The sequence below is a fragment of the Panthera onca genome (assembly GCF_046562875.1).
Source record: "Panthera onca isolate mPanOnc1 chromosome E1 unlocalized genomic scaffold, mPanOnc1 haplotype 2 h2.Chr16_ul_7, whole genome shotgun sequence".
Lineage (NCBI taxonomy): Eukaryota > Metazoa > Chordata > Mammalia > Carnivora > Felidae > Panthera > Panthera onca.
The window spans coordinates 429,446-444,022 of NW_027675821.1; the positions used below are offsets into that span (position 1 = coordinate 429,446).

The window sequence follows — 14,577 nt, forward strand, 5'->3', positions numbered from 1 at the left end:
GTTAATTTTGTTTGCTACCATTAGAGCTCTAGTTTAAAATAACTACTTTGTGTCATTGCAGTGAAAAATTCAGCCATAGCAACCATTTTGGTTGTGCCAATTTTATATTAGCACCAAAGAAACATGGCAGACCAAGCATATTGTTTTGCTGGACTTAGAATTTCCTGAGGGCTGGATTCTTCACTGAGATTTCTTATTCAAGAGGTGATCATAACTCATGGACTACCACTGACAAAAGTCTTGAGTGATGGCTACTGTTGTTTTTGAAGTCAGAGGTTAGTTCAATTACCGAATCACTTTTTTCTGTTTCTAGAGTTACAAGACATTGTCTTAGCTCTTGATGGGCTTGAAGGTGACATGATATCTGGGAAGAACTTGGAGAGCTTTCTAGGCAATATTGGGATTAAGTCACCTGAAGAAGAGGTAGAGAAAATTCTTCAGTCAGATCTTGTTTCTGGTAAGCATTTAAATATTATTATCCATTTTTTTTGTTTTGGGTAGGAGTAACTGAAGAAAGTGTGCAAGGTTTTTGTTCAAGCGAATAGGGCTCCTTTGAGCTAATATCTATAGGTATTTGCTTGTATTGCTGTAAATGTCCTTAAAGAGGAGACTTTCTTTTAAAGTCCTTTTTTACAGTTAATGAGAATACTCTTAGCAAGCAGGTAGAAATTTTGTGGGGGAGTGGGCTCATTGGTATCCACTCTCTTTAGATAGATCTTGATTTAGTGACTAACACATAGTTTGGAAATTCCAGCTCTGTGAATAGAAAACCTAGCTTTGCTGGTTTGTACCAAGTAAAGTTATTGGACTTACAACTTTCTTAGTAGGTTAGTTGCCTTACAGGTAGAATCAGAACTAGCGTATCTACAATCTTGTAAGGTTAATTGCAAGGCACAGTGGGTGAAAATGAATCCCAAGTATCTTGTATGTAAAGTAAAGAAATTGTATGCTGGTTTTGATTTTCATATGAGCTTTTTAATATTACGTTTTCCAGGGATTCTTGTCTGTTCCCCTCCCCTCTCTCTCTTACAGATGACAACGTGGTGAATGTTAAAGACTGTATGAGGGCTTTGAAGGACACTCAGAAATTTTCCACTTTTGTTGGTAAGAACTTTATGGTAAAACTGTTGAATGGCAAACAACACAGGACTCATTCAGAGGTCACGTAGCCAAACATTATATTTGGTGCTCAGATCTTCTTTGTAGTATCTGTGCCAAATGTTTGTTTCATCTACATTTGAACTCTTCCAGTTATGGCAAACTTGATTACATTTGTTTTTCATTTAAGAATTTGTATTTGAATGGAAAAGATTGGGAAAATGACAAGGTTATGATGTTTTCCAATAGCTAAAGTAAGGACATTTTATTATATAATAATGGTAATTTTGAAACTGTTATAAAAAAATTTAGTGACCAGAAATGTAAGAGATATAAAGTGCAAGGCTCATGTAATGTCACCTTCTGGAAATATCCCTGTTAAAGTGTGGTAAATATCCCTTTAGCCTTTTTTATTTGAATCTATGAATATTTGTGTATTCTGATATTATTTAAAAATTAGACGCACTTGGGTGGCTCAGTTGGTTAAATGTCTGATTTTGGCTCAGGTTATGATCTCATGGTTTGTGAGTTCAAGCCCCACATTGGGCTCTCTGCTGTCAGCACAGAGCCCACTTCAGATCCTCTGTTTTCTTCTCTCTCTGCCCCTGCTTGTTCTCTAAATAAATCAATCAATTAATTAATAATTAACTAATTAAAATAAAATTACCATGGGGGCGCCTGGGTGGCTCAGTCGGTCAAGCGTCCGACTTCAGCCCGGGTCACGATCTCGCGGTCGGTGAGTTCGAGCCCCGCGTCAGGCTCTGGGCTGATGGCTCAGAGCCTGGAGCCTGCTTCCGATTCTGTGTCTCCCTCTCTCTCTGCCCCTCCCCCGTTCATGCTCTGTCTCTCTCTGTCTCAAAAATAAATAAAACGTTAAAAAAAAAATTTAAAATAAAATTACCATGTCCATAATATTCCATGACTTGCAGGTTTAAAGAAATTAACAGTGTATCTTAGATATTGTTCCATGTTCCATTGTATCATAAACAACCTCATTCTTTTTTTTTTTTTTTTTTTTTCAACTTTTTTTTTATTTATTTTTGGGACAGAGAGAGACAGAGCATGAACCGGGGAGGGGCAGAGAGAGAGGGAGACACAGAATCGGAAACAGGCTCCAGGCTCCGAGCCATCAGCCCAGAGCCTGACGCGGGGCTCGAACTCACGGACCGCGAGATCGTGACCTGGCTGAAGTCGGACGCTTAACCGACTGCGCCACCCAGGCGCCCCGCAACCTCATTCTTTTTAAAGACTGCAATAATATTCCATTTGGGGGATGTACTGTCATTTTATCCACAACACTTTTGATGATATTTGCCAATTAAAAATCTGAAAATTTGCCAATTTTTCACCACTGAAACATTTTGATGAGCATTGTTGTATGTATATATGTGCATAAAGTTCTCCTGGGGGATAAAACCCTCAGAAGTCACACTGCTAGACTGAAATATATGCAGATGTGAGATGTTAACAGCTACTGCTTAATTATCCTCCAAAAAGTTTGTAAAAATTCACACTTTTATCAGTAATGGATATTATTTATTGAAAATTCTGCTGGTAAAAGAATTCTATTATTGTTTTAATATGCATGTCTTTAATGACTAGTGAGGTAAAACATTTTTCATATGATTGTTGAATATGCTTTTCTTTTATTTTAATTAGATTGTCTTTTTCATATGAATTTATAAATAGCTCTTTTTTTTTTTTAAATAGCTCTTTATATATAAGGGACATTAATGTTCTGTCTTGTCTATTGCCATTTTTTTTCTAGTTTATTATTCATCTTTGACTTTGATTTTGGTGGACTGCTTATTGCCATCCTCTGTTTTATTTTGTCAGTTTTGGTAATTTTTATTCTCCTAGGAAATTTATTTTATTCAAGTGTTTTTTGGGAATATTAGTACAATCCTATGCAGTGATAATTCTTTTGATTTTTTTGTGTCTGGTTATTTTCTCATTCTTAAATTTGTATATATATATTTGTGTGTGTGTGTGTGTGTGTATATATGTGTGTATATATACACACATATATACACATATATATATATATATCTTCTTCTAGATTTCCTAGCAGATCTTTTAATTATCTCTCTTTTTAAAGCTCTACATCTTAGATTTATCTTTAGTGTTTCTATTTGTAGTAAAAAAAAAATTCTGCTTTTATCTTTAGGATGTCCTTTCTATTGTTCCCTTTTGTCCATTTTGTAGTTTTTCTAAGTTGTTTAAATTATGAACTTACTTTTTTCTTCTTACTGAGAAATAAATGTTTAAGACTATCAATTTTCATTTCAGTAAGACTTTGGTTTATCAAAGTCTTTATTCTTGTTTTTTTCTAAGCATATTCAGTTGTATTTTGATTTTCTCCTTGATGTAAGAGTTGCCTAAGAGAAAAACCTTAAATTTGAAAGCAATTATTTGAAAAATTTTAAATGAATTTAAAAATTTTAAATTTGAATTTGAATTTCATTATTGTCCTCTCTTTGTTGTTTATTTTTAGTTTACTGTGGTCAGAGAATGAGGTCTATAGTAGAGGATTTGATAGTTTCTGTGTTAATTAGATACGGAGTTTTTTCGATTTTTACATGTTTATTTAAAAACCGCATTAGGGGTGCCTGGGTGGCTCAGTTGGTTGAGCGTCCGACTTTGGCTCAGGTCATGATCTCGCGGTTTGTGAGTTCGAGCCCCGTGTCGGGCTCTGTGCTGACAGCTCAGAGCCTGGAGTCTGCTTCAGATTCTGGGTCTCCCTCTCTCTCTGCCCCTCTCCCACTCATGCTCTGTCTCTCTCTGTCTCAGAAATAAACATTAAAAAAAAATTAAAAAAACACATTAGTGGGCTTCAGGGACAGGCTAATCGTAAGGGACACTCATCCTACTGTTTGTCTTGGAAATCCTTATGACTCTTTGAAGCAGCGCATTCCATAATTTTTGGACAGCTGTAGAACTAGTCAATTGTTCCACATATTTGATGGAAATCCTGCCTTATAATTCCATTCCCAAACTTAACATTTGGACTCTTCCCCGTCAGTAGCCCTCCAGGGATGGGAGGAGAGCTCTTATATTTTCTTTCTTTTATGTTGAATCATCTTTTCTCTGGACTCAGATTTCCTTTCAACCATTCCTCACATGGCCTATTTTTGAAACTTCTTACCAATGACTAATGACTAACTCATGGAACAACATAATATATTAAATTATACTTTCACATAAATTAGCTAATTTTAAAGTAATTTATTATATATTTCTCTTAATGAATTCTGAAAGATTATTTTTTTAGACATGTACTTTAGAAATGTGAAGAGGTTTTTGTTTGTTTTAATTAAGGGGGGGGTGGTCAGTCATGGATTTCCTAGTTCAGATGTTTGATATTATCATGCTAAACATAATAGGCTTTGCTGATTCTCTAAATTGGGTAAAGTGAGCTGACAGGAGCAAGGGGTGTAGGGAAAGAAAGTAGAAAGGGAAGGATTGGAGTTTGGGAGCAGGTGTGACGAATGGAGGGTATTTTTTATGAAATGGTGAGCTCGTTAATAGAATCACTAGAGAAACTTTGGCATACTTTTTTGTTCATAAAGGAATAGCCCACGCAGAACCCAGAGTTTTAACAAAATAATTTTAAGAATAAAGATAAGGGGCTATAGAAAACTATAGTGGAGAACGGATTGCTCTACCTTTTTAAATGGCCACATGTGGGTAGTGGCTGCCATTTTGGACAGTGCAAAACTGGAAGAATCCATCAGTTTTACTGTTATGTTCCAAAAATTTAGATCCATGGACTGAATTACATGTTGCATGTATATTCTCTGTGTTTGTAGTATTGAATGACATCATCGGTACATTGGAATGTATGGAAGAAAGTGATCAGTCTGGCAAGGACAACTATGCAGATGTACTTGGAAACACCAATAGAATTTATTTCACTGATAATAGTTTTCAAGAAGTGTTGGATGATTCCTTGCTCGACGGTGAGTTGATTGAGCAGATAACCAGCAACTTGTAATAAAAATTTCTTCTAAAATTTTATCCAAGGTTTTAAAATATTTTACCAAATACTAATTAATTAAATCTTAATACTTAGTTCCTAAATACTACTGTAAATGTATTGAAATGCAATTTACTACAGATCAGATTTAGAGATATATCTTATATTCTATATTCACGGAGATTTAGTTATTACAGTATCAAATTCCTGGATGATCTCTTGGACTGCATTGTAAACTTGGTCTGAAAGTATTTATATACGTTGTCATATGGCTTTAAAATGTTTCTTTCTAGAGTAATTTCATTTCAAAGTTAATCCCTTTCCTTTTATGAATTTTAGAGAGGTCCTAATAGTTGTCTAGCTTTCTTTTTCTTTTAGGTGACAGGCTCTTTGAAAAATACAAGTTATTGTTGAACAATTAAACCATTGGTCTATATAACATTCTGTGTAAGTGTTGATCTGGCTATTTGCTCTATTTACAAAGAATTTACCTGATCCATCCATATTCTTATCTGGGATATACCCAGATGGGTTTTATCAATACTTGGAAAGCCATCCCCTGCCTTTAAATTTAACTTCAGCTAAAAAATGAGATCAGATCTGTGTCTCAGGGAAAACTGGCAATCTGCAAAGACAGTTTAGATTGTCAAAACTGATGGGGGAGGAATGCTGGGATCTGGTGAGTAGAGGTGAGGGATGCTACTAACCACCCTATAATGTATAGGACAGCACTCCCCCACATAATTAGCTGGCCCCAAATGTAATTTTGCTCAGGTTGAGAAATTCTGTTTTAGAGTTATCTTGTAAAATTGCCAAACCTACTATTTTGAAAGTACTTTTTAATAGGTTAGTTATATTTTTTTAATCCTGCTTGGATCACATTTTAAAAATTAATGTAAATATAATGTATCTTGATTCTAACCTCCTTTTGCTTCAAGGTAATACCTGTACTAGTTGTGAGTTATTCTAAACTGCTCTCTAACTGCGATGTGGTCCATCTATGCAAATGGACATATTTTGTTTCTATCACTTGTCCCTCAAATAGATCTCTGTATCAATTTGCATTTGTGTAGAAAATGTATAGGATGAAGCGTATAACTGCACCTTGTCCTTAGGAAAAGCTCCAGAATTAGATAGATAGGTAGGCAGGCAGGACTAAAAAAGGACAATTCAGACTAATAATTAAACACCTTATTGAATATATGAGCCTGGGGATTAAGCTGTTCTCTTAGGGATAAAGGAAGCATTTGTAACATTAGAATCTCAGCCACATTTAAGAAGCTTGGTGGAGCTTGACGAATCCATGGAGTCTAAGAAGTAAGAGGAAGATGAGTAGAGAACGTTATTCTGGAAGCTAGTGGAGGATTTTGAGAAGAAGGGGATGGTCAATGCTAAATGTTATTGAGAAATGAAGTATGTAATTTATCCATTGGTTTTCTTCCAAACTGGATAAAATCAGGATGCTGTTCCTTATGGCATAATCTCTCTATTTAAATTTGCAGACTTTAGGAAAGAGGCTTTGTCTTCAAATCTGAAACTACCAACAGCAGATGGTAAGGACTTTATATATGTATACAAGAAAGCATTCCCTATGAAGGAGTTATTTTTTAGGATCATTGCCAGGTGCCAATGGATTCCTAGTCCATTCTTCCCACTCCAGCCAGAGTAATTTTTTTTTTTTCAAAAAAGTAATCTGATTGTGTGATGTCCCCCTATTTTCAACTCTTTAAACATTTTTCATTGTTGTTAAAGATCAAAATCCTGCATGTCCTAGCTCTCTGGTATAATTTTGTACCATTACCCTTGCTTTCTGCATTTTCAAGTACAATGGCTTTCTTTCATTTCCTTAGAACTCCAACTACAAAGCTTTTGCGTATTTTGTTCCCTGGAATAGTTTTCCCTGACACTCTTTGCCTAGTTAATGTTTACTCATCTTTCAAATGAGTGATGGGGTGCCTGGGTGACTCAGTTGGTTAAGTGTCTCACTTTGGCTCAGGTCATGATGTCGTAGTCTGTGAGTTTGAGCCCTGTGCTGAGCTTTGTGCTGACAGCTCAGAGCACGGAGCCTGCTTCAGATTCTGTGTCTCCTTCTCTGTCTCAAAAATAGACATTAAAAAAAAAATTGAATGAATGTCAATTTCCTCTAGGGAGCCTGTCATTATCTGCTAGTCGAGGTCAGCTTCTTTTATTATAAGCTTTCATTAAACTATGTCTTTTTCATAGCATTTACTTCATACTATAAATACCCATTAATATTTTTTTAAATGACACTAGAAATGCTCAATATATTTTAGCTTATATAGTGACAAAAGTAGGAGCATCTGACTGGTTCAGTTGGTAGAACATGCAACTCTTGACCTCAGGGTCATGAGTTCAAGCCCCATGTTGGGTGTAGAGCTTACTTAGGAAAAAAAGTAGCAAAAATATTAGAGAACTTTGAATTATCTTAATTCATTAAGACCAAAATAATATAATTTCTCATTAAACTTTTTTTATTTGAGTACGGTGGACACACAATGTTATATTCGTTTCAGGTGTAGTGATTCTCTATACATTTTGCTATGCTCACCACAAACATAGCTATTTGTCACCATACAACAATATTACAATATCACTGACTATATTCCCTTTCCTGTGCCTTTTATTCCCATGACATAGTCATTACATTCCTGGAAACCTGTATCTCCTACTCTCCTTTACCCCTTTTACCCATTATCCCCCTTTCTCTCCGGCCACCATCAGTTTGTTCCTGTATTTATAGGTCTGATTTTGCTTTTCTTTTTTTTATTTGTTTTTTAGATTCCACATATGAGTGCAATCATATGGTGTTTGTCTTTCTCAGTCTGACATATTTCACTTAGTATAATACCCTCTAGGTCCATCCATGTTGTTGCAAATGGCAAAAAAAATCTCATTCTTTTCCATGGTTTTGTCAAATTCCATAATATACCACATCTTTATTCATTCACCTATTGATAGATAGTTGAGATACTTCCATATCATGGCTGTTGTAAATAATGCGGCAATAAACATATAGGGGTGCATATACCTTTTTGAGTTAGTGTTTTTGTTCTCTTTGGGTAAATACCCAGTAGTGGAATTATTGGGTCAAATAGTATTTCTGTTTTTACTTTTTGAGGAACCTCCATACTGTTTCCACATCAGCTGTACCAATTTACATTCCACCAACATTGCACAAGGGCTGCTTTTTCTCCACGTCCTCGCCAGCACTTGTTACTTCTTATGTTTTTGATTTTAGTCATTCTGACACGTGTAAGGTGATATCTCATTGTTATTTTGATTTGCATTTCCCTGAGATTGGTGATGAATATCTTTTCGTGTGTCTGTTGGCCATCTGTATGTCTTCTTCAGAAAAATGTCTATTTAGGTCTTCTGCCCATGTTAAAATCTGGTTGTTTTCTAGTCACATTTTTGATTATTTGGTTAATGATTCTTTTTCTTACGTGCCTGGAAGCATCATTGGGCCAAGAACCATGTTTCCATTTTGCTACAAGTCCTAGCATTGTTTCTCCAGATCCTAGCACAATTTTGGCTTTCAGAAGCCCCTTATTAATAGCTAATTTAATAGCTAATATTAGATGATATTTACTGTGCTAGGCATTGTTTCAAATCTTTTATATTATTGACTTATATAATTGTGAATATTTATGGAATTAAAGAATGACAATAAATCTGTCTTCTTATCTCATTAGCCTCATCTCTCATCACTTCTGCATTTGTATTTATTCTGTAACCATATTACTTATTATAATTTAAATTGGTTCCATATCTTCCATGTGCTTTTGGTTCCGTATATTTGCATGTGCTGTTTCCTTTCTGTATATTTTCTGTCAAACAAATTCACATTTTCCCCCCAAACTCAGCTCAAACATCACTCCTCAACCCATAAGACTTTTCAGAGTTATAGGTTAGGTGAACTGTCTCAGTGCTTTATATCTGAGTGCTCAGTGCTCATATCTGGCACACATTTTTCTCATAGTACCAACTATATAATGTATTATAATTTTATTTACAGACATGACAAATTCAGTCCCTGTCTTCAAGGAATTTAAAGGAAACTCTTTAAGAGGGCTGAAATTTTCATTGTTGGTCTTAGTAGCTATAAAATAAATGTTAGTAAAAATGAATATAGGTCTAAAATGGTATTATGGTATTCTTTCCAACTGAAGGTTTAGATCTGTTAGTATAATGCAACGATTTTCGGACTGTGGAAACATACATGACAACTCGTTTTGGGGTTGAGAGAGAAATGGGGTGAGAAATGGTATTGACAAAAAATTGAAACTCCCAGTAATGATCATGTTTTATATTTTAAATTGGTGTGGTATCAACAGGACTACATTTGGTTGTATGGGTTGTGCTTGCACAAAGATGCCTGGTTGAGAGGGTACAAGTAGAGACTGAAATGCATTCTACATTCCACTGTGCTCTCCAGGCTAGGACCACCAATGCTAGATTGCAGCTACCTAGAGGAAGGTATGCCTCTTTGTAATTGATACATAGAGAGGGGTGCCTTTTTTCAATTCACACAAAAGCACAATATAGACTGGTAGTGGCCCTGGAGATCAAGAGCTTTAATCTCAAATTTTAGCATTTTTTTTTCGTTTATTTCATCAGTTGATAGAAGTCTTTAGATCTACATGTACAGGATGTTACTATTATTTAAGAAAGGGTCACAGCTTACTCAGTATTTAATGGATGAGTGGATTCAGGTAACCCATCATATTCTGCATATAATTTTTTGGTTTAATTTTTTCTTTTCTTAAAATGTTTAGTTTTAAGAGACAGAGAGAGAGAGAGAGAGAGAGGGAGAGAGGACAAGTGGAAGAGGGGCAGAAAGAGAGACACAGAATCTGAAGCAGGCTCTAGGCTCTGAGTTTTCAGCCCAGAGCCCAATGCGGGGCTTAAACCCAGGAACCATGAGATCATGACCTGAGCTGAAGTTGGATGCCTAACCGACTGAGCCACCTAGGCGCCCTTAATTTTTTTAAATGCTGCTTGAAATAAATAGGTTGTCAGTTACAAGTAGAAAATACTTTGCTTTTTTTCTGCAGAGATTTTAGTTAAATATATATACTTAAATTGAGAGTTCACCTATAGTGGACTCTGGACAAACTATTTTGCATTTTTTAAAATAATAGTATCTTATATATATTTATTTATCTTTGTAGCAGTTAAAGAAGCTGCTTATATCTTGACAAGTGTTGATAATGGCAAGATTGGCATACGTAACTTGGAGCATGCCCTGAAAAGTTTGAATGTTAATTTAGCTGAGGAGGACGTCAGTGAAGCCCTTAAATATTGTGACATCGGTGGTGAGCATTTTTTTTGGCTTGAGATTCTGCTCATTTTTTCCTGTTTATAGGAACCAGTTTTAGAGTGTTTTATATGGAGGTAAAATGCTAAAGGCAGTCGCAGTGAGGCCTAGGTTGATATAAATTAGAGCCAAAATAGTCTGCTAATTTATTTACTGACCGTATCTATCTGTTCATACTCTACATATGCTTATTTAGATAATTAGCATTCATTTCTTGTAAGCATGGGTGGGAAAATACCATTATGTAATAAAACAAAGACATGACATCAGCAGCTTCATTTTGATCTGCAGTCTTTCTTCAGAGGAGACCCAATTTCACCTTTTATTTTGCTTGTCCCATTCTGCTTTTTTAACCAAAGGAAATACCCAAGGTTTCATTACATCTCAGAAGAATAATTATTTAGTCTTGATCATTGTTTCCAAGTGGTCACATATTTATCTTTGTTTTCCATCTTTGACTTCATGTATTGTGAACTTGATCTCCTTTCCTATTTACATCCACTCTTAAGTGTCAAATCGTGTGGGAATACTTCTAGAAGCTGGTGAGTTTTACCAGTTTTAGGTGGCTTTTTATTTGGGGTTTATCTTAACCAGCTTGTTTTTTCTATGGGAATCCCATGAGCATGTCTTAGGTTTAAGAGTACCTCCCCAGCATTGATTGGTTATTGCTTTTGCCATAGATTATTATTGACCTCAATCAATTTTTATGTTTTGACCTGGAGTTTTTCATATCATGAGAGTGGTATAAATTTAGACCCTAAGCCCACATGAGTTGCAGGAGATTTTTCACAGGTGATCTTTTTTACCCACTGCCTCTCAAAATTGGGAAGATTTAGGTCACCCTGGTGTTTACATGGGCCAGTGAATATAATATTTTAATCTCCCTTTCACTGGATTGAAATTCTTTAAGCATCCCAGTTTCATTTGGTATCTAAATTCAAACTCTCCGTGTAGCAGGACCCAAGATTTCTTTTATGAATATGCATGAACATTTAAATCAAGCACCTTGCTGCTTTTGGATCTAATATGTATCCCCAAATAGCTGTAGGCTTAGTATTCACTTGGTTTTCCCCTCTGGATCTCTGTGCCCACTTAACGTTTTATTATTTCCTTTTCATACAACTTGATAATGCATTTATAGAATAAAGTATTTCATACAGCATCTTTAGGAATTTGTAATCATTCCTGTGCTACCCAGCTTGCCATTTTGTTATAAGTTAAAGTCTTTTCATTGTAGGTATAGCCCTATATTTTCTGCTGTGGTTACATTACTGCATTTTATTTCCTGTGTGTGTGTGTGTGTGTGTGTGTGTGTGTGTCCCAATAGTTAACATTGTCACCTCTGGCCTTAGACTGCCTTAGTTCAAATACAGCCTCGAGCACTTTCTGGCTCTTGTGACCTAGACAAGTTATTTAATTTCTCTTTGCTTTCATCTTTTAAGGATAGGCACATCAAGCATGTTATAGAATGAATTCTTGTGCATATTTTAGTTAATAAATGTGAAGCATCATAAAAGGATACTTAGTATACATAAGGAACTCAAAAGTTATTTTAAGTTCTTACTTTTGAGTAAGAAGTCAAAAAAAGTGAACTATTAATATCATTAACTGATCAATAGGTGTGGTTCCTGAAAGTATGAAAAATTACATTGAAATAGTTTCAGCCATTTGAGAGAGAAAATAAGGTAGAATGAGATTTTAGGTATTGTTAATCAGAGCCTTTATTTTGTGTACTGACTGAGTATCAGGGTTTTAATGACAATATGCTTGATTTTGATATTTCCAGATAATAATGAGGTGAATTTAAAAGATTTCTTTGAAAGAATTAAAGGAAGTCCACCTTTCAAAGAGTCCGTAGGTAAGTGAATACTTCCAGTTTAAAGAAGTGACTGTAAAATAAAGATAATGAAATCACATTTAAAAAAAATCACTAAATGGATTTCAAGTGTTTAATTTGTAGTCTCTATAGTGTCAAAAAGGATTTCAAGCAGCTTATGCGATATAAAAAAAAAAAAAAAAAACAAGTGAAAATGGGACAAAGTTATAAAGGAGGGAAAAGAAATAAAACAGGGTTGAAGAAGATACACAGTAAATACCTTTGCTGTTAATATAAAGTCCTTCCTCAAGAGGAGATAAATTTTTCTTCACTCAAGGGGTTCTGGATCTATGAATTAAATCAGGTGTGGAAATTGGGTGAAGGACCACTACCCTCTGTGCTGTCTCAAGACAGGCCTTTGGAGTTTTCAGGTTTACCCAAATGGACTGGCCATTGATTTCATTTATAGAAATCTTAGCTTCATCTATCTAGTTTCTTTAAATGCTTGGGCCATTAATCCCTGTATCATTCTTACTACCATGTCATTTCTGTGGCCTAACCACATCATTTTGCCCCTGCTGCATAAAGACAATTGCTTGGTCTTTGTCCCCAAAGTTCCTCTCGTGCTCCTTGAAATTAGGGAAACCATTTCAACACCAGCATCTTTCCCTAAACGCCCATGTCTACAGAGAACACCTACCAAAGAACTCTCCGCAAATGCAGACACCCCTGCCAACAATGTATTTCTAAATGCGTTGGGGAAACAAATGTCTTTTTTTCTTCACGTTTGAATATCTCTAAAATTAGAACACCTTTATAATCAATGGCATTATTTATCAAATGTACATTTTTACTGAGATATAAATCACGTACCATAAAATCTCATCCTTTTTTTAAAAAAAAAATTTTTTTAATGTTTATTTTTGAGACAGGGAGAGACAGCATGAACGGGGGAGGGTCAGAGAGAGAGGGAGACACAGAATCTGAAACAGGCTCCAGGCTCTGAGCGGTCAGCACAGAGCCTGATGCAGGGCTCGAACTCACGGACCGCGAGATCATGACCTGAGCCGAAGTCGGCTGCTTAACCGACTGAGCCACCCAGGAGCCCCAAATCTCATCCTTTTAAGGTGTTCAATTCAGTGGTTTTTGGTATATTCACAAAGTTGTGCAACCATCACACTCTAATTCTGAGACATTTTCATCACGTCAAAAAAACCCCTGTACCCTGTAGTGCTTATTTCCCCACTCTCCCCAGCCACTGACAACCACTAGTCTGCTTTCTATCTGTGTTGATTTTTGAACATCATATAACTAGAATCATATAATTTGTGGCTTTTTGTGTCTGGCTTCTTTCATTTGGCATACTGTTGTTTTTTTTTTTTTTAATTTTTAATGTTTATTTTTGAGAGAGAGAGAGCGAGGAAGGGACAGAGAGAGAGGGAGACACAGAATCTGAAGCAGGCTCCAGGCTCTGAGCTGTCAGCACGATATGGGGCTCGAACCCACGAAACCATGAGATCATGACCTGAGCTGAAGTCGGCCGCTCAACCGACTGAGCCACCCAGGCGCCCCAGCATACTGTTTTTAAGGTTCACCTGCATTATAACATAAATGAGTACTTTATTCCTTTTCGTGGTAGAATAATATTCTGTGGTTATACCACATTTTCTTTGGCCATTTATCAGTTCATAGACATTTGGGTTGTTTCCCTTTTTTGGCCACTAAGAATAATGCTGTTATGAACATGTGTACATTTTTTTGAGTACAGGTTTTTGTGTGGACGTACATTTACATTTCTCTCAGGTACCTACCTAGGAATGGAACTGCTGGGTCACGTGGTAACTTTACATTCAACTTGAGGAGCTGCTGGAACATTTTCCAAAGCAGCTGCCCCATTTTACATTCCCAACAGCATTGTACATTTCTTTAAATCCTTGTCAGTACTGGGGTGCCTGGGTGGCTCAGTTGTTAAGCGTCCGACTTCGGCTCAGGTCATGATCTCGCGGTCCGTGAGTTCAAGCCCCGCGTCAGGCTCTGGGCTGATGGCTCAGAGCCTGGAGCCTGCTTCCGATTCTGTGTCTCCCTCTCTCTCTCTGCCCCTCCCCCGTTCATGCTCTGTCTCTGTCTCAAAAATAAATAAAAACATTAAAAAATAAAAAAAAAGTTTTTAAATCCTTGTCAGTACTTGTTACATTGTCTGTCTTTTTTATTCTAGCCTAGTCTCACAAGTATCTCACCGTGGTTTTGTTTTGCATTTTTCTGATGGCTAATAACTTTGAACATCTTTACATGTGTTTACTGGCCATTTAGAGATATGTACCCTTTGCTTATTTTAAAATTGGGTTATTT

The 14,577-nt window shown here is 36.0% G+C and overlaps 1 pseudogene; it reads left to right on the forward strand.

The window, feature by feature from the left end:
* The window catches only part of LOC145715189 (EF-hand calcium-binding domain-containing protein 13-like), a 98,954-nt pseudogene that overhangs the window by 82,403 nt on the left and 1,974 nt on the right, over window positions 1-14,577 (forward strand).